General features: G+C 35.8%; 1 protein-coding gene, 1 long non-coding RNA gene and 1 pseudogene across 4 annotated transcripts in view; 2 read left to right on the top strand and 1 right to left on the bottom strand.

Annotated features, from left to right (window-relative positions):
• Window positions 1-15,707, top strand: part of LOC112473656 — a 21,594-nt gene extending 5,887 nt beyond the window's left edge. The window contains exons 2-3 of the long non-coding RNA XR_003044107.1: window positions 8,185-8,277; window positions 14,620-15,707. This is a non-coding gene — a long non-coding RNA (uncharacterized LOC112473656). The remainder of the gene's footprint in view (window positions 1-8,184; window positions 8,278-14,619) is intronic.
• The window catches only part of FGF12 (fibroblast growth factor 12), a 479,739-nt gene that overhangs the window by 238,001 nt on the left and 221,020 nt on the right, over window positions 1-20,718 (bottom strand). The window lies entirely within an intron of this gene.
• Window positions 16,599-16,717, top strand: LOC112473918 (annotated as a pseudogene).

The following is a 20,718-nucleotide window of genomic DNA, read 5'->3' as shown; positions in this document are numbered from 1 at the left end:
TATTTGCCACTCTCTAGGTTACCCCTAATTTGCTCATTTTCACTTATGAGATCTAAGACCCCATTCCCCATCTTTTCTCATTTGTTCAAAAATGACATATATACCCAATTTTGCCTCATTGTCTTTGGAATTTTCACACTTAAGTGAACTCCCCGAGTGCACATATTAAAATTTAATTTTCTCCTGCTAATTCGTCTCTATTAATTTGATTATCAGCCCAGCTAGAATAATTAGAAGGTGGGAGGAAAATTATTTTTTTAGCCCCCACATGTCAATAAAAGATGGTACCATAAACTATTATAATCATGCAATAAAATTAATAAAATAAAAATGGAATTATCATTTGCATTTATATAGTCTTTTACTCTTTAGAAATCATCTTCCCATGTATTATCTCACAGAAATTCTCAACAAACGTGAGGAAATTTAAGATTATGTCAGCCCAGTTTTACAGACAAACTGAGACTCTATTAAGTGATGCAATCTCCCAAGTTCACACAACAGATAAGTGAAGATATATGAGTTTAATCCAGGCCTTTTGACCTCAGTGTCTCACATAGAGAAAAAAATGAGAATGTTAAATGTCCTTTCTAGTGCTTCCCCAGCAGGGTTTCACATCTTGTAAATGACCTTGAAGAGATCACATAATATTGTAACAGAGGAGGACTCAAATGACCCAAATCTTCTCCCTCTGCAGTTTTTATCTCTCTCTCAACTAAGGGGCTAAGCTTGTCCCACTGTCGGCGATGATAGGGTACCCTTTGGTTCTGAGAGTGTGGCCTCCAAATACTCTCCTCCTTGGTTCAGTAATTCAAGTTGAGCTTCATAAGAAAACTATAGGGAAACTATATCAAAACAGGAATTAGAGAAATTTATAATAGGATAAATTTTCATTTCTTCCATTTCCATTCCTAAAAACGTACATTGGTTTGGTTTGCACTACATGATTGGTACTTGGTTATTTTCTCTCTCAGATGGTTTGAGGATTTAGAAAACCTGCCTCATCTACCCATAACTTTAGCCTTTCTCTAATTTCCACTGTCACTGATACACCTTCTTAGTAGAAGAGAAATGGGGATAGAAGATTCCCATCAGAATGTAAAACCCTTAAGGACAGGGATATTATCTATTTTGTTTATTTTATATCTCTAAAGTCTAAAATAGCATCTAGTATATATCAGATGCTCTGGAAATATCTGAATGAATTAATTTATGATTCATCCATCTACCTTTTTAAGTCAAAATTAAACATTTATTCTAAAATCAAGCAGCAAACTCAGTTAACTCAAGAGTGGCCTCCACACTTCCAAGTTAATGATTTTGCTTTATCAACACCTCTAAAACTATCTAAATTCAATCCATCTATTAAAAACTGACAACCTGAAAGGGTACATGGTACCTAGAGTCACGTTCTGACTGCCCCATCTCCCATATTTAGGCCTATGATTTCAGTTCTTCATGCTCGTGTACGCGTGCTCTTGCTCTCTCGCGCTCTCACGCACGCGCGCTCTCTCTCTCTCTCACACACACACACACACACACATACACACACACACAAGAAAAGAAATATAACAATAAGGAAAAGAGAGATCATAGACAACAGATAGAATGAGTTGTCGATTTTTAAAGCCTTGGAATATGATCAAAATGACCTTAAAACGATTTGATAATCTTGACGTTCATGCTGTCACCCATCTCTCTGGGCTGCTTTCTTCATGGACAGTTCCTAGTTGCTCTCATTTCTAATTTTAGACTCTAAATTTTCAAGGAATGAATCTTGTTGAAATAGCAGTATCTTACAGCACCCATCACATGACTGACACTCAAACTATATTACTATACTTTAATAAATTTATATTTTTGTCCTCTGTGTGTACATAGATATGAGTGGGGTGAAAATAACAATTAGTGAAAGACCTCGCAGATCCTATGCTCATAGGTATTTGATATTGAATAAGATTTTATTGGAAATAACTGAAATATACAAATTGGTTAGGAAAAACTGTCAAGGAGTTTGGACAAGGTGACCAGAAAGGTCATTCTACTATTAAGTTATTAGAATTCTCTACAATTACTAGGTAAAGTAAAAGAGTATGTAATTTAGAGTAAATAATTTTTTCCTTGCATAGAGTTACTAAGTCTTTCTAAACCAAAATATATTTGCCTGTGAACCTGCTACTATATAGGACCTAGATTAGTTAGAATAATATATTGAAAATATAGCACTGGTTTTTAAAACAAGGAAAAGTATGAATGAGTGAATGAATAAGTAAGTAAACAAATGGATGGGTAGATGAGTAAATGGATGGATGAAATATAGCATCTTTCATCTAAAAAGCTCTAAATTTGCTTTGCTAGGCTAAGCAAAATACGTTAAAACAAAAATAAAAAAAATATTTGGCAAGCTTTTTTTCAGAATATTGGGGAGACAAATAAGAAAACATTCAAGAAGTCCAAGGTAGTAAATAAAAGCACTTAGTAAAGTTCTCAGTCATTCACTTAATCATTTTCACATAAAACTATATCCCCCTGTGCCTAATTTTGTCCAATAATCTAGGATATGCAATAGGAAGTTAATGGGATATTGGTGTAGACAGATGGCTGTGTGTTTATGAAATCTAAGGCAGAATAGATAGATGATAGATAATAGATAGATAGATAGATAGATAGATAGATAGATAGATACATACATACATACATACATACATACATACATACATACATAGATGCATAGATACATAGATACATAGATCTAAATACATATTACATTACTCAGATATACAGAAAAGGATAAGATTATTGTATAAGGATATTTCTTTAAACAGTATTTGAGCAAGAAGAAACTAATTTTTGCAATGTTTTGGACAGGATATTAGTATTTAAACTTGTAGTGTTAGCTAGAAGGAATCTCATAAAGTCATCAACCCATTCTAGAAAATGTATACATATTGTAATAAGCTGGAGACCATAAGAAAAGAGACTTCCTTAAAAATAAGCTAGAAAATTGTCTCTGGTTGGTTATGCTTAGACAACAGCAATGGAGAAGAGGTTGAAAGAAGTTAAAGGCAAGACAGAATAGGGTGGAAAGAGAAGGAAAATTAAGATGAGATACCTGCAATGCACCAAGACAGTATTGGGTTCAATAGAGGTTGTTTTGCTTAATCGTCATGATAATCCCATAAGGCCAGCATTGTTATCCACATATACATTGAGAAAACTGAAGGTCAGAAAGGTTAATTATCTGAAGTATAAGTTCAGTCAAAAATTCAAATCTAGGTTAGCTGTTGCAAAATCTAAAGCCCTCTTTATGACTGTTTTTAGACAGTGAATCCACATACCAATTTGTAGGGTATCATTTATATTATGGAACTGTTAAAAATCTTAAGATAACCCATGAGTTAAGGTAAGGATCTAAGTCGGAGGCATCCATGCTATTTGTTCCTCAATGACCACAGCTCCTTTTGAACTATTAGTTTAAGAACTAGAGCCAGGAAAAGAGAAATTGAAGAAAGTGATGTCTATCTCCAAGGGTCTAAAAAGTTCTCATTGAAAAAATAAAGAGGTATCATGTGTGTCCAGAGGAAAACTTGGATTCAATTAAGCAGTTATATATAATGAAGTATAGACCAACCATGTAATAGACTGCTTCATATAATGGAGAAGTGAGTTTCCCATCATCAGAGACATTCAAGTTAAGATCAGGACTAATATCGCAGGAGGAAGGGCCCAGGAGTTGAAAAAGATATTCTATAAAATGGTTACAGTCAACATTGCTAGGTTAGAGAAAGAACCAAATTGTCAAGACAATACTTGGCAAAAATTCTTTTTTTCTTAAGTGAAAAGGTAAGGATGAATGAATGATAAAACTGACTACTACTTAAAAAAAAAACAAAACAAAAAAACAAAAAACAGTAGCATGGAGCAAGATTCAAGATTCCAGCAGACTGTCAATAGAAGCACATTAAGGTAACCCTGTGAAGAAAGCACAGGACTAACACTTCTATTATGTGGTATTAATGTGTGCTGTAAAGGCTGACATTGCTGATTAAAGGAGTTGTTTCTTAATGATCATTTGAAACGCTAAATGATAATATTCCTCTGAGTTGCTGCATTCTAGAATAATTAGAAGAAAACATATGAACCCATTAAAATGTAAGAGAGGAAAGCTCCCTAGGAAAGGCTAGTGTAAAAATGCCCTAGGATATTAGTCAAAACCACAGCCGAGTCTGTGGAGGATGGTCATTGACCTTCTAGATTCCTCTTTAGGAAAGATCCTATACTTAGGTAAAATGCTTTAAAGTAACCGAAAGCTAATGAGCTTAAAGGTGAACTGAAAATCAAAGGAAAATTATTAGAAGGGCAAAGAATACGATTAGGAGTTCTATGATGGCTCCCTGAACAGGTCTTCCGTTGGTAAACTGTAAACTCATAATGGAGAATGTGAAAAGCAAATATTCTGGCCTGCAGTTCCAGTTGTCTGCTACAAAATCTACCATTTCTACTGTCAGTTATCACAGAGAAGTCTGGAGACTCGATTTATGGTACAACAAAGGAAATACTCAAATCTATGTATACATTCACAGCTTTTAATATACTATCTGATTTCATTTTTTTAGAAAGGAAAAAAGAAATTACAGTTCTGGAAAACTGAAAACCAATTTGAGAAAACTTATTATAAACTGAGAAAAAACTTTTACAAAATAACTTCTCAACAAAATGTTCCAGACAATGAGGAAGATGGAGAGATGTTTGATTGTAGATCAACAGTTGTCACACTCATGAATTTAGGAATTTTGAAAGGCTGCCATCTCATTTCCTGCTTGACAGTTTTTTACTTACACAGTATTATCTTCAAAAGTGTAAGCATGTGTCCCACTATTAGACATTTCCGAGAAGAAAGTTGCATGACCATAGAAAGGTCACTTAACCTCTGTGTATAAGTTTATTTATCTATAAAATGAGAAATTCTCAAAAGAATAACTAATGACCTACATATTTTAAATCTTCTAATAGAAGGTGACTTTTGGAAGGGTACTGGAACCAAGGGTGACATTTAGTTTTAGGTTTTCTAAACAACAAGAATAAAGTATATAATCTAAGTATCGAAATATCTTCGAAGTGACCACTTTCTCAAAAAAAGAAAGATATTAGTAGTTGTAGTAAAGACTGTCATGATAACGAATGACTCTAAACCCAATAATACTCCAAGTTGCTAAATTCTCCCAATTTGAGTTCAAACTGGGTCCTCCTATCTCTAAATGAGCAATGGTGGAGGACGAATAACAAATGATGAAGTAAGTGGTTTGCTAGCTGTAGAGATGGCGCAATACAAAATAAAGTTGTCTCTATCACATGTGGACTTTAGAGGTGTTTTTTTTTTCCTGTGTGCAATATCTTAGATACTGTTAATAAGCAGTTTTGTAATAATTCAGATAAAAGAGAATTCGGTGAGGAGAGTCAACAGAAGCAGTATGTTTCAATAGGCCTACACCTAGCCTGAGCTGAAATCTCATTCTCATGATATTTCCTCAATATAAAACCTTGGACAAACTATTCCTCCTCTCTAGATCTCCATTTTCTCAGTTTTAAAATGAGATTAACCAGATGAATACCAAAGTCTCTTACCTTTCTAAAATCCTATAGTTCTAACTATAATGCTTACCAATACCACATTACTTATATAAAACAAACTAGGATATTCCCTTTTACCTTACTTTCAACTTCAGAGCAGTTAAAGTAAAAAAAGTGACTGGTTATCCTTCATCTCCTGGCCCAAGGCTAGATATCCTCAGTTCCCAGAAGAATGAAACCTGACTGGTTATCTTTTACCACAAAACAGTACTCTAGAACTCTGAATAAAGACAATAATAATTAAAGCAAACATTTTTTGAGTGTTATCGATTTATCAGGAACTGTTCTAAGTATTTTATATGTATCAATAAGTTGTTATTCATATAAATATAAGTTTACATAGATATTTATATAAATAACAAGTTGTTATTTAATTCTTACAACAACCGTATGAAGGAGGCATTATTATTATCAGAGGAAAGAGAAGAACAAAGTAACTTGACTAAAGTTATAAGCTAGTAAATGGAATGACCAGGATCCACAGCAAGTCTGGATCCAGCCTCTTACTAATAGACCAGTCACCCCCGCAGTTATGTAGTATGGGTGGGGGTTGGGGTCAGGGAAGAGGCAGAGAGGAAGGGTGGTGTGATCCTGATGATGATGGTTGTTGTAGCTCTTCTTTATTGTCCTATATGAAAAGAAAAGATGGAGCTGGGCACGATAGAAAACCTGATATGGAAAATGGTTTCAACTAAGAGAGGTTGGGAGTGAGTCCATGTTTTCTCTTTCTAAATTGCTGAGGATATGCATGAACAGGGAGATTAGATTGAGATAAAGTCACATCATACCTTATGATTTAAGTGTTCTCAATCATTTAATCCTCATGATAATACTGTAGAATTAGCATGAAAGAGATTATGATGATAATACTATTATAGGAGAAAACATACAAGAAGAGTAAATTCATTCAGTCAGGATCATAACTAATAAGTGATGAAACTAGGACTTAAATCTGTTGATGTCCAAAGGGATGTCCCCTTCACTCTACCACATTGGTTCTATTGGCTCTTTTCAGGTCTGACAGTTTCCCGTGACCCACTAAATAAATCTTTCTCTTTCTGTCTTTCCTTATTGCTCAACCTAGAAATTCACCAATGGGAGGATGCTGGCAGGTCTGGGCTTGCTCAGAATGCCTTACCAGGATTTGTGGTGTGTCTGCCTTTGTCAGACAGAACACTAGCCAATATCACACTGCTGTCCTGCAATCATCAAAAAGTAATCCCCAATACCGACATCCCTATGAGTTCATAATCCTAACTGAGCCCTATAATAGCACAGCATCACACTTCTACTTCCTTGAAAATTGTGAGCAAGACTTATTCTGCTTCTAAAGCAGAATCAAGTTTAAATATGTGTCTCACTAATTTTCTTCTTTGTTAGAGAGCCCCCTGTTGCATAATCTTGTAATTAAAGTATGCATGGCTTTACTAACCAATTCTCTTAGAGCCGGGAAAATGTGTGTAAGACTTAAAAAGAATTATACTGGCAGTATCCATAAAATGCCAACCTCTGATTTTCTTTTCAGAGTATTCAGTCTTAGGGAGCTACTGCATAACTAGGGAACCACTGTATAACTATGTATGTAGAAGAGCAACTTAACGCAGCATTAAGGCTGTACGGTCTAGGGGTTTGCATTTTAACACATAACTGCTCCTTGCTTATTGAGAGAACTGGGCAAACAGTTTAACTATTTTGTTCCTTAGGATCATTTGGAGTATGAAAGTAGCAGACTTTCATTACAAAGACTTAGATATGGAATCATTGAACATAAGAACTGGACTGAAAGGAACTCTAAGAATTATCTAGGCCAATTTCACAGATTATGAAATCGAAGACTGAGAAAGATGTAGCATAACTTAGGTCTCATATTTATTGGGGGGCTTACGCCAAAATACAGCTCAGGCTTCCTGATTTTAAGGTTAGTAGTCTCTCTGGTATAAGATTTAATTTTCCAATTAAAGATTATAGTTCAAGCTTTGTTTTAAAGGAGACTAACAAATAAAAATGAACATGTATAGCATGTTTCCCACTCAGTCGTCACAAACACCCAGTAAGTTATTTATGTATTATTGTTATTATTATTATCTGTCTGATTTACACATGCATAAACAGAAGCTCAGACTGCTCAGGGAGTGGACTAAGGTCACATTCCTGATAAATGATGGCATGTGTACTCTCTCTCTGATCTCCTTAATCTGAAATCCTAAATTTCCTTCTTTAGACCTTTCCTCACCCTATCCCCTTTAAATTTACCTGTTTAGGTAAGATCAAAGGATTTATAAAATCTTTCTTAAAGAATATTAATGTTGTTCTCAAAATATCCCCAACTAGCGTACAAAGTAGTCATTCTTCGGTTGTGCCTCACTGCCCACTCCCCCACATCCTCTTCATTCAACATTATTCTCAAATAAAACAGGAATCTTTAGAACCTTAGGATTTTGCTCTTACTGGTTTATTATGTAGGATAAAGGAATCGTACTTCTCTTTGTAACTATGGAAGTGTCATCAAGATACAGAATTTTTTGTGATGCTAATGAGAATTTTCTTCACCAGGTAGTGCTGCTTGCAAAACATCTGGTGCAGCATGCCAAGAAAACATGGGAGCTGAAAGGCGAGACACTAATCTTGCCTCAGGATCTTCTCCAGGTAATTTCACAGCAGGTGCCGCTTTTAATATGTGGATTAGATGCTGCAGCATCTTATAGTCGCATTAATAATTTCTTTAATTAGTTCACCCCTTATGCTTCTTTAGTTTCGAAGATTAAATTAAATGCAAAACTTGCAACTCATTGCTGGAGTATTCATTAGCTTGTAAGTCATCTTTTAAAGCAACAACCGCTTAGGGAAAATTCAGTGAAGAAATGAATTTGCCTGTTTTGAACATGTTATTTGAATCACATGCCAGGGAAGGAGAGTCCATAAATGGACATGTTTGTTCTCTGTTGCAACTCACCTCCAATATATATATGTAAAATTTTGTGTATATGTATATAATTTCACATTATATACATATAAATATAATTTTTAATGCTAAGATAGGAGACTGAAGGGATTAAATGTGATCTATTGCCAAAATACTTTTCTACCAAAGTATTTCTTTTCCTTTCCTTCTACATCTATCTATACCTCTATTTTTATCTATCCATACATTTTATCTATCCCCCTACGCCTCAGTCATCGGGGACTTACTACATGTCAAATAGCCTGGCACATGCGGGAAATAAAGAAAATAAAACATGGTTTATCCTCTCAAAGAACTACTGGATAAACGTGATATTTTATGTGATAACTTTCAGAATGAAACACACGGCTAATGCAAGGTTGGCTCAGGGCTGAGATGCAGGAGAGATCACCACTCTTCTCAAATGGAAGAGACCTTGCAAAGTTTATCAGGGAGTGATGTGAGAACTGCCCACTCAAGAATAAGCAGGATATGGTCTTACAGGAAAGGGGTTAAGAAAGGCCTTCTAAACAGAGAAAAGAGAAGAAAGGCACAGAGTTGTCCAACATCAGGAAGGATGTTGGACACATCTCTAGAGACTGGAATGTATTGCTATGGAATTTGTGCCTCATCTAGAAGGCAACAGAGAGCTATTGAAAGATTTTAAAAATGACCGAGATATAATTTAATCAATAAAGTTCTGTAGTGTTGCATCTTTTAATAAAAGTGACTGGAATATAGAGCTAGTGGTAATCAGATTCATTACATTGTAATTAAATTATATTAAACTGAAATTTAACACATTAAAATTACATGGGTTTGGAAGTATCTTAACTACAACTTTCTTAAATGAATATAAATAGCATAAATAGCACATGAGACAAAGCTCTAAAAGACCAAATTCTAAGGTGTTACACTTAACTCTCACTGACTTTTATAATTCTCTACAAATGTTATTGAAAAGACCTACATGGCCACATTTGTTTGTTTTTATAAGTAGAAAAACAGGTATAGATATCCATAAGCTTTCCCAAGGTCATATATGGAAAACACAGTAGTGTAAGACTTGGTTTTAGTCCTGCTTCTACTATTAACTTCAATTAACTTGCTCTAAGACCCTGGATGTTTCTTTCCCTTTCTGGGCCCCAGTCCCCTCATCTATAAAAGAAGGGGTATATTGGGACCCTTCATAGTCTGCATGAGCTCTGGTGGTCTATGATTCCAATGAGGTAGCTGGGATGAGGACCTCAGACATCACCCCACCAATCTCCTCACTTAGCACAGCAGGAGGCTGGGTATGCTTTGTTGAGTAATGAACCCCATAATATCTTGAGGGAAAAATAATACATCCTCTTCTTTGCTCATCTAAAAATGAACAAATTAAGATATAAAGTAAAAGATGAGACAGGAAGCTACATAGATGCTATGGTCTGAATGTTTGTCCCCAATCCCCCACCTGCCAATTCATATGTTGAAATCTAATGCCCAGCGTGATGGTATTTGAAGGTGAGACTTTAGGGAGGTGATTATAAAAGATACCTCAGAAAGTGTCCTAGCCCTTCCTTCTCCTATGCCTTCTAGAAGGCCATCTATGAACCAGAAAGTGGACTCTCACCAGACACCAAATGTGTTGGCACCTTGAACTTGAATTTCCTAGCTTCTAGAACTGTGAGAAATAAATTTGTTGTTTATAAGATACCCAGTTATAAGTTATGGTATTTTTGTTATAGCAGGCTAAGAAAATATATTAGGTTTTAAATTTAGAAATTTGTGTGGTCATTCAAACAGATGTGTCATTTTACCCCAGGGATGACTTTATTTCAGGGGATGGAAATCCACTATGTATAGTAATATTCCTTGTACAGTTCCTAAATTATTTCAGAATTGTAGGAAACACAATGTGTAATACAAAATAAAGATGGTAACACCCCAGTAACTATATTAAGAGCTGGAGAGACAGTGCACACACTTACTTTTATCTTTAGCTATGTTTGAAAGAGAGACACTTACATAAGTAGCAGCAAAATACAAAAGAACTAAATGTCTCAAGAATAGAAAGGTGTTTGACTTGTAATCAGAATTCTGATTTTAAATCTAATTCCTTAACTAAATAGCTATAGAACCTTAGGTAATTTACTAATTTATTGTTCTTTAATTTGGTAGTCACTTTAAATGAGGAAAAAAATACTATATGCTTATTTTGAAGGATAAGTGAGAAAATACATTAATTACTTGGCATACTCCATACCACATAGCATGTGCTAAGTAAATGGTAATTATTTTTATTATGGTGTGATCATCTGGAACTTTTCAAAAACATTTGTAGAGAGCTATAGAGTAGGCGAATAAGTGTAGCATTTTTGTTTAACGTTATGTGGTAGTGTCTAACATTGTCTAGACTCAAAAAACCAAAATACAAATAATATTTTAAATCAGCATGAGAATTTTAATCTGTTATTTGTGTTATCTTGATGGAAAAAGAAACATATTCTGATGTTAATTATAATCAATATGGTGGCTATTTCCTTCATTTGGGAAAAATAATATGAAAAACTATATATAATGGTTCTCACGTATTTTCATTTCATTCCCAATGGTATGTGTTTGTAAAAGAGGTGTAAGCACTACTCTGAGAAAAAAAATTTTAAGAGGAGATACTGAGTAGCTCTTAAACCGCCCTGGCTGGAACAATCCTAACAGAGCATCAGTATAATTAAGACTCAGCAGCAGAGAGCAGAATCGTTCTATGTCATTTCCAAGAAGTAGAGAGGCAGTCCATTTACTGCAGCCACCTGCAGAGTAGCTGGTATAGGGAACATGTCCTCTACATGTGCCTGATGGCATCTGAAAAAAAAAATCCCTATTAATTTTGTATTAGTTTATACCAGAGTGCAAAAACAGGACACTCAGGTAACCTGCCACAGAAAACATCTTAGAACCTCAACTGTACTTTTCCAACCAAACACAAAAGGAAGCTAATATTGTACAAAGTTGGGTCAGGTGGAAAACGCATTCCTTATTCAACCCCTTCAAGATCCTTCCCAACTGCAACCTCTCTTGTGAATTCCTAACAGGACTCCCCCTACCCTACACACATACACACACACACACACACACACACACACACTTCTGAATGCTGAATGCTGAGAGTACTTTCTGGCTTTCTTATAGCAAAGACAGCTCCCTGACTTGCACTATATTAATATGTCGTCTTAGTCATGTCTTATCTCTTCTACTAGACTATGATTTCCTAGAAGGCAAAGAATCTAATTTCCTCATTTAAGAGCAGGTATTCTAATCAAATATGTGTTGGAAGGAAGGAAGCAGAGAGGAAAGAGGGAAGGGGAAATAAAAGTTCATATGTGTGAAAATAATAGGAACAAATTATCATGACTTAAAACAACCATTCTGATAATGATGTTGATTTTTATACTTCTGAGTTGCCAAACAAATAATTCAGAGAGAGTTCCCTTTTAAAATTAAAATATATATATATTCATTGTATTAGGAATAAAAAAGTGGAAAAACACTACTTGGGATGATACCAACATAGAAAAGACCAAAAACTTGTCCGTGACTCTCCTCTTTTGTTCTCATAATTAAGTAGTGCTTTCAGAATATGATGAAAGGAACTCCAAATCTGGGCATAATCCCACAAGTCCCCAGCCTATGGAATGTCTGAGTCTGAAATAGTAAAATGTGAGAGAAGAAAATGTTAGCTAATATTTGTATATTTTACAGAGTCACAAGAAGAATAAGAGATTTCAGGAATCAATTATTCCAGCACCTTAACTTTAGATAAAGAATCTGCAGCTGTTCCGTAAATACTTCATATACCTTGATACCTTCATGATTCTCTCAGGTGATAATCCTTCTGCCACGAATTACCTCTCTTATGTTTGCCCCAATTCAGATGTCACCTCCTCCTGATACCTTCACTGGTTCTCTCAGCTAGTTTATTAATCCTCCTTCGAGCCCACTGGATCACTCTTACACACTTTTATTTCTACACTGATAAATGCCGGTTTTCCCAACTAGACTGAGTTCCTTTTCAGTAGGAACTATGTTTACCTTATCCACCTGCAAACACTTAGCATAACATCTAAAAACAAAAACAAAAACAAAAAAACAAAAAAAACTTCACAAATTGATATTGATATTGAATTGAAATATCCAAGTTAACCGAAAGAGAAGGGAGAAGCTGGCATGGGCTCACCTCTTCATGAAGTCTAAGAAACTTGACTCTTATCTACAACAGCCCCCACGGACTAATCACCTAACATCATAAAACACAATAACACCTTCAAAACAGGCTTGAGAGGGATAACTTAAAAGAGACTAAATTGTTATGGAGGTGGGGGAAGGAGCTGATCCTCTACAGTACAGTATCTTGGAAAAAGAAATAGATTGAAAGGAACAATGCTTTCTTCTCTTAACTCTCTTTTCTTCATCTCCTTTTGCTTCCTTCTTGTGCTCCTTCTCCTTCTCCTTTAGATAAAGATGAGTATTAATAGCTGGATCTTTAAAAGTTATGAAATCTCTCCATTTTTTACATCTATTACTTCTCTAGAACCATGTGCCTGCACTTTTCCCCAAAGCCCAGGTGTACTTCAATTAGAGATATCACAAAAATAAGAAAAAAGAAAAGCTGGTCCATGTTGATTTGTGCTGGTTTGAAATATAATCTATGTTACTATCACTGAGGGTTGGACTACACTTTGTTGTTTGTGGATCTTGACAAATGAGTTAAGATTGATAAGAATATTTATGCATTTAAGAGGATATCAGTTAATGTCATTCTGAAAAAATACTGTTGGTGTGTTATGTCAGAAAATACTATCAAGAAAATGAAATGAGGTGAAAGGCACTTAGGATATTCTCTGCAACAAGTAAACAATAAAACAAATATACCTAGCTAGAGATATTCCAGATGCCTCCTTCAAAGTCACACATAGTGGGATTTCAATAGCAACAAAATTATTCTCTCTGCTGCCACTATGCCATTTTCATTAAATAGTACTAACACTTTTAAGATAAGCTCTTTTTTAGAGGAATTAAAATTACTTTAAGAATTGGGCTTTCTTTTGCACACTTATATTCATGGCAGCATTACTAACAATAGCCAAAAGGTAAAAACAAACCAAATGTCTATCAATGGACAAATGGATGAACAAAATGCTGTACACCTACAATTAAACATTTTTCAGCCTTAAAAGGGAAGGAAATTCTGTCACACAGTACAACACAAGTGAACTTTAAGGATATTATACCAAGTGAAATGAGCTAGTCATTAAAAATAAAACAAAAAAACTATGATTCTTCTCATACGAAGCACCTAGAGTAATCAAATTCATAGAAACAGAAAAGTAGAGTGGTGCTTTCCAGGGGCAAGGGGGAAGGGGAAATGGGGAGTTGTTCAGTGGGTTTAGAGTTTCAGTTTTGCAACTGAAAAAAGTTCTGGAGATCCGATGCATAGCAATGTGAAAACAGCACAACTGAATTGAATGCTTAAAAACTGTAAAGACGGTAAGTTTGTTACGTGTTTTTTTACCACAACTAAAATTTAAAAAAATTGTATATTCCTTGAAAAAAAAAAAAAAGCCTGAAACAACGTTAACTCCAACACTGCCATTTAGTTTTTGATTGCCACTCTCTACATTGTAACTGTACAAATATCTCTCGTACACACAAGTAACGTACTAGTTGACTAGAAAGTATTCTATTTATTTAGCCCCATTATGTGTAAGGTAACATATCTGGCTTTGAATGAAAGGGGAAAAGAAGGAAAGTGTTTCGCCAACTTCTATTTTTTAATAGAAAACGTATGAGGAAGGCAGTGTTGGATGAGTCTCAGTGAGTCCAGATAATGAAAGACAAGATTTATATCGATGCCAAATCAAGAAACCTGCTACTATACTATAGCCAGTATATCAGTGTACATATTTGTCTGAGTATCCAAATTTCTGAAAGCTTGAGTTTTTCATACAGATGGGTCTATGCACATTATCAACAATTTCTAAATTCCACTGAATGCTTCTCTATTTCAGGAGATACCTGATGTTGCCTGTCAGCCCTAAGCTACAATGGAGTCAAACCCCTTTCCTCAAGCACCAAACATCATTTTGAAGAAAACTTGTAAGCCAGAGAAATGAAGGAATAGACAATGACATGCATTATCTTGAGGACTCCAACACAAATGGGGGCTGAATGGGGAAATTGCGTGGATCTCTCTAACAAAGGCAAATACTGCCTTTACCACCCACAATGAAACTCAGAGACAAGCTTTCTACTTACAGAGAAATCAAGAGTCTGGATAGAGAAACCTTGGCAGCACCTATAAGCAGTGAGTAGTAGGGGAAACTTTTCAATATAAGGTTTGTATCAGGTTGATTTTCTTAAAAGTCAAAAGAGAAAGGAGCTGATTACATCTTAGCTAAAGGGGAGAAGCAAAATAGCTTGGTTCCCTGATGGTAAAGCTCCATTAAAAAGAAAAAGTATGAAGGACAATTTTAAAAGTGTATACCACTTTATTCCTATATTTCTATTGTGACTATGTCTGGAAAACAAATGAAAAAGAAGACACTGTATATACACCATTCTACCTCCTATAGTCAAAAATGACAGGGGAAAGTGACAAATCAGTTCAAAATACAAAACCTGCTGAAAGGAAAACAAATCTGCTAGAATCACAGAACCCGGGGTTGGGAAGCCACACTGTCCAACTCCTCAGCAAATAAAAAGCATTCCTTGAAAATCCTCACTGATGGACCATCACAACCAGCCTAAGACCTCTCCATCTTTGGTCAGCTATGGCTTATAAATATGTCCTTGTAATACTGAGAAAGTGGATCTCCCTTAGCCCTAGTTCCACCATTTGGGTGACTCAGAATTATTCTAGCACCTCTTTCACAGGGCTGCCTTTCAGATTTTTGCAGAGAGCAATGTTATCCTTTCTGTTTCTTCTTGTCTCTGTTAACCAAAATTTCTTAGTTCCTTCAGCAGTTCCTCAGAGAATCAATCTGGCCTCTCCCAACTGAATGCACTCTGGTTTTAAATACCTTTCTTAATTTTAACATCTCTATCACCTCTAAATAGGTTAGGCCTGAGTCCCAGTTAATTTCAACTCATTAAAAAATGACTTTAAAATTTTTTGACTTCATATAGGCTGTAAATTAGTTGCATACATGTATTTTATATATTATCATTATAAAATATAACTTCGATTAATCTTTTTATTATCTAGAAATGTTGGTGAGGCATTAAATTCAATACGTCAAACCAGCCTAACTCGTCCCATCAGCTATCAAGTAACAGCATTAACCTGCACCTGCGCATTGAAAATGAACACGGAGCACACGTCTCTTTCACATACCCCAAGCAGAACACACACACATGCCCACAGACATACCCTGCTCAATGTTATCCCCACAATGTCTCTTCATTGCCTCCTTTCTGTTGCTACTGCTACCCCCTCATTCAGGATTCCATCAATACTCACCTGGGCAGTGTCGGTAAATCAGGTCTGCCCGACTGTGGCCTCTATCCTTAGTTCCCATTTTTCAGAGGACTTACTTCAACAACCAACTTTCAATGTTTACTGACACACCAACTCTGCTCTAGGCCCTGCTCTAAGTGCAAACAGAGATATGAAAATGAATGCGAACCTTTGCCTTCAAGTAGTTGCAAGTCTAATGGAGATAAAAGAACTTAATAAATAATTGTAGTACAAGGCAGAACAAATACAATCTTGTTCAAAGTGCTATGAGAATCTTGATTCAAATGGAGAAAGGGAGAACAGTAAATCCAGACCTTAAAGAATAAGACACATTCTAAAAAACACAATTTAAAACGAGCTCTACACAGCTCATGTTTTCTAAAGGCAAGATCAGAATTAGCTAGGTGTAATTAGGCATGAATGGTAGGTAAGAGGTAAGATGGGTTTGATCATTTTAGAAGATAATTTCGAATATGTCAGAGATGCTGCGAAAAGGTACTGAAATAAATATCTTATTAAAAGTATAAGTTAGTCTACAGCCATGCCACTCTGAACAAGCCTGATCCCATCTGATCTCGGAAGCTAAGCAGGGTCAGGCCTGGTTAATACTTGGATAGGAGACCACCTAGGAAAACCAGGTGCCGTAGGTGTAAAAAAAACAAAAAATAAGGGATTTTAAGCTGACAAGGTCCTTGCAATCTGTGAGGTCAACCAAGGATTGCCTCACCTAAAAAATGAAAATAAAAAAATAAAAAATAAATAAAAGTATAAGTTAAAAAGTTTGCTATATATGCAATGAAACATGGAGCAATCTTTAAAAACCACATGATCAAATCAAATAAAGAAATAAAATATAGTTAAGAGAAAACGTAGAATGCAAAACTTTCCATATGATCTCAATTTTATTTTATATTGCATATTGCACATACATATCTACTTTTGAGCATTTGTATTTGAATTTACATATAGGAAATATATGTGTTTTATGTATGTGTATGTAGGAAATACAAACATAAATATATAAAGAATAAATGTACAAACAGCATATATCACAGTCCTTATCTCTATTTGGTAAATTTATGAAATATTTAGATGTGCTTTATATTTTCCTAATGAAAACATTTCAAAATTATAACCAGAAACTCCTTTCCAAAAAACGTTATTTTTAATGAAGAAATAAGATTTTAATGAACAGATAATAGTGTGGAAGTGGAGAATGGGTTACTACCAAAAAAACTTATGAACAAATGAGCATGGAAGTGACTGGTTTGTGAGAGGGATGCCATGTGGTCCATATCAGTGGAAATACTGAGTAAATTACTCAATATTAATTGTTTGAATTTCAGTTAAAATACTTATCTCTTTTGTGCATTTTTTCATGGCATTTTAAGAATGTCCATTCTAATCAAAATATGACAAGCAATAGTATTAATGAATAGAGGGTCAAGATTCCCATCTTTATGAGGTATCAGAAAGTGAAGACATATTGTTAGAGGTAAAAAATATCAGCAAAAAAGTTTAATTCTTAGGAATCCACAGTAGGATGCTGCAAAGATCAATGTCACCACCAGAAAATACATTTTCATTATTACAATGGATTCTTGTTGGACCACCTTAACTCTATCTCTTATATTTTATTGACTCATTTATTCAACACATATTTTCTGACCACCTCGAGACAAGCAGCACATTAGGCACCAAGAATAAAGCTGTGAACAAAAGTGAGCAGCCCTGTCCTTGTGGCATTTACATTCTTTTTACAAGACTTCCTTCTCTATTAGGCAATATTCCTAAAATCCTGTTTTTGTCACACCACTTTTGCACTCAAAAAAATATAATTTCCTTCTGGATAACATCCAGCTTTCCACAATCAGAACAATGAGATGTAAAAAGGGCAAAGAACCAGAAGAGTAAAGAACCCTTCTTCATGTGGCAAGTTACCATCACCCTAATTATCATGTGTTGCCTTACCTGTTAACAGGGAACAAGAACATGTCTCCTGCTATCCTGCTAAGGTTGTTATGAGATGATGGATGAAGAGCTTTAACCTATAAAGCTCTGAATCATCTTTTGTCCACAATCCTTTGTTCAGTCCCATTATCTTTTCCTCCTTGCCAGACAGCATCCTCCCGCTAATGCATAACCTTGCTTATGTTAGTCCCCGCTCCCTGGACAGCCTCTCCTTCCTTTCTGCCCATTCAGATCACACTACTCACTTTTTCCAAAACCCACTACCTCCAAGAAGTCTTTCCTAATACCTCCAGGGAGGAAAAAAACACGTGTGTGTGTGTGTGTGTGTGTGTGTGTGTGTGTGTGTAGACAGACAGAGATAGAGATATACCTGTATATATAAATGTTCACATTACAATAATATACATATAATGAAATATACCTAAAATCTCTAATAGTGTGCTTTAACTCTCCCTGCTTAAACAAAAGAAAATGATGCCAATTCTGGGTCTTATTTGTTTGCTTGTTTCTTTTATTTTGCTCATACATTAATACATTCACTAACTTGCATGGATATAGGTTCTATCATCATTTGTGTTATTCAAAAGGAAAGACATTTTGTTTGTTTCTTTTAGTAGACAAGATATTTAGAAGTAAATGATTTTAAAATCTACTTTGAAAAATAACATGAGCGTGGAAATTTAAAAACTTCTTGGAAATGTTGAGGGGGAGGTCCCAAATCGAAAGTCACTTAAGTGATTATCACCATAATTACTGCAAGGCGCCTGATGAATTTTAAGTTATTAAATGAATCATGGATGCATATGAAACACAGGTTTGCAGTACAGTGAAAATGACTCAATATCCAGAGATATTTCCCTTGATATTGCTAAATTAAATGGCAAGCATTTCCTCCACCCTATCTAAGCCCTACTTTCTGTAAAGGGTCTTCAGGTATGAAAATGAGGCCCAACCTCAATTCAACCTCAACAAGAACCTCCCAAATCTCCCAGTCAAGGAGAATCATTACTTTCCTTGTACTTCTACAGTACCTTGAATACAATATATGGGATAGCCTATAAAACCTGGGTTGTAATCATTTACAGTTTATAATATGTTGTCTCGTAAATCTCATTTCATTTGAGCCTCACAAGTGTCCTTCCGAGACAAATTTTACAGACAGGAGAAACTGAAGGTTAGAAAACTGAAGTGATTGGTGAATGAAGGCACTTGAGCACATGTCTCCAGACTGTCTTTAGTGCTCTGCGCCCTCTGCCATGATGATTTTTATACAAATGATTGTCTACAACGTTCCTGATTAACTTTTATTTCCCCTACTGCTTTTCACATAGAAGGCTCAAGAAATATCTGCTAAATTAAACTGAAAATCAAAAGTCGGACAACTTAAAACTCTGGGAAGGTGGTGGTGAGGTGCTTAACATTTAAACTGTGCATTATATGCTGCATTAATTAATTAATACACACATCTTATATTTATGAAGCTCTGGCCCCTAAGAGAGGCAGGACACATCACAAAATAACTATATTCCACGTGAGCTGATGTGCTCAGAGGCCATAAAATGCCCTTCTGTGCAGACAGGCAGTCAATTCCTGAGGTCATAGGTATGTTGCAAAGACCTCAGACTTTTAAGTCAAATAGACTTGGATTCAAATCCACACTCTGCCTCTTTGAGTCAGGGCAAATTACTTGATTTCTCAAGTCTTAATATCTCTATCATGAAAAATGAGATAACCATACCTGTCTCACAGAATTATTCTGAGAATTAAAAGAACAAAGAGTAGTACATTGTTGGTGCACAAAAAAATATGCCCTTGTCTTTCTGTGGTAGACAGAATTCTAAGATGGCTCCACCTGTCCTCTGTGTATAATCCACTCCACTTGAGCATGAGTGGGACTTTGAATATGATGGAATAGTCACTCCCTAGATTAGGTTATGCTATATAACAGCGGACCCTAACCCCATGCCCATGGCCTGTTAGGCACCCAGTGGCACAGCAGGATGTGAGCGGCAGGTGAGCTAAGAAAGCTCCATCTGTATTTGCAGCCGCTCCCGAGCACTAGTATCACTGCCTCAGCTCCACCTCAGATCATCAGGCATTAGATCCTTATAGGTGCACCAGTCCCTGGTACCAGAAAGGTTGGGGACCACTGCATTCCTCCTTAGCAGGAGAAGGAGAACCACCTGTTGGTCTTGAGGAAGCAACTGCCATACTGTGAACTGCCTATGGAGATGGCCACGTCGTAGGATCCTGAGGGCAGCCCAGAGCACAGGAGAGGGGTCTTGGCTGGCAGCCCGCAGAAAATGAAGCCTCAGTCCTACAACCTCAAGGAACTGAATTCTGACAAGAATCTGAGTAACTCTGGAAGAGAACCACAGATGCAGTGACTACAGCCTTATGAAGCCCTGAGCAGAGAACCCAGCTAAGCCAAGGCAAGATTCCTGACCCACAAAAACATAATAAGCATATATTGTTTTAACCAATAAGTGTATTATGATTTGTTATGCAACATGAGAAAACTAACATACCTTACCTAAATAAAATGAGCTGAGTGGTCTGTAGGATTTTTTAAATTCCTAAAGATATCAAATCATTTTAGAAATACTCTGATCACCCACCCGATTCTCAGGAATGGTACCCTTTAGATCACCAAACACTGGAGCATCCCGCTGTCATCAAG

This window comes from Pteropus alecto, unplaced genomic scaffold (assembly GCF_000325575.1).
Source record: "Pteropus alecto unplaced genomic scaffold, ASM32557v1 scaffold311, whole genome shotgun sequence".
Taxonomy (NCBI): Eukaryota; Metazoa; Chordata; class Mammalia; order Chiroptera; family Pteropodidae; genus Pteropus; species Pteropus alecto.
This window is presented reverse-complemented; position numbering and strand designations above follow the sequence as displayed.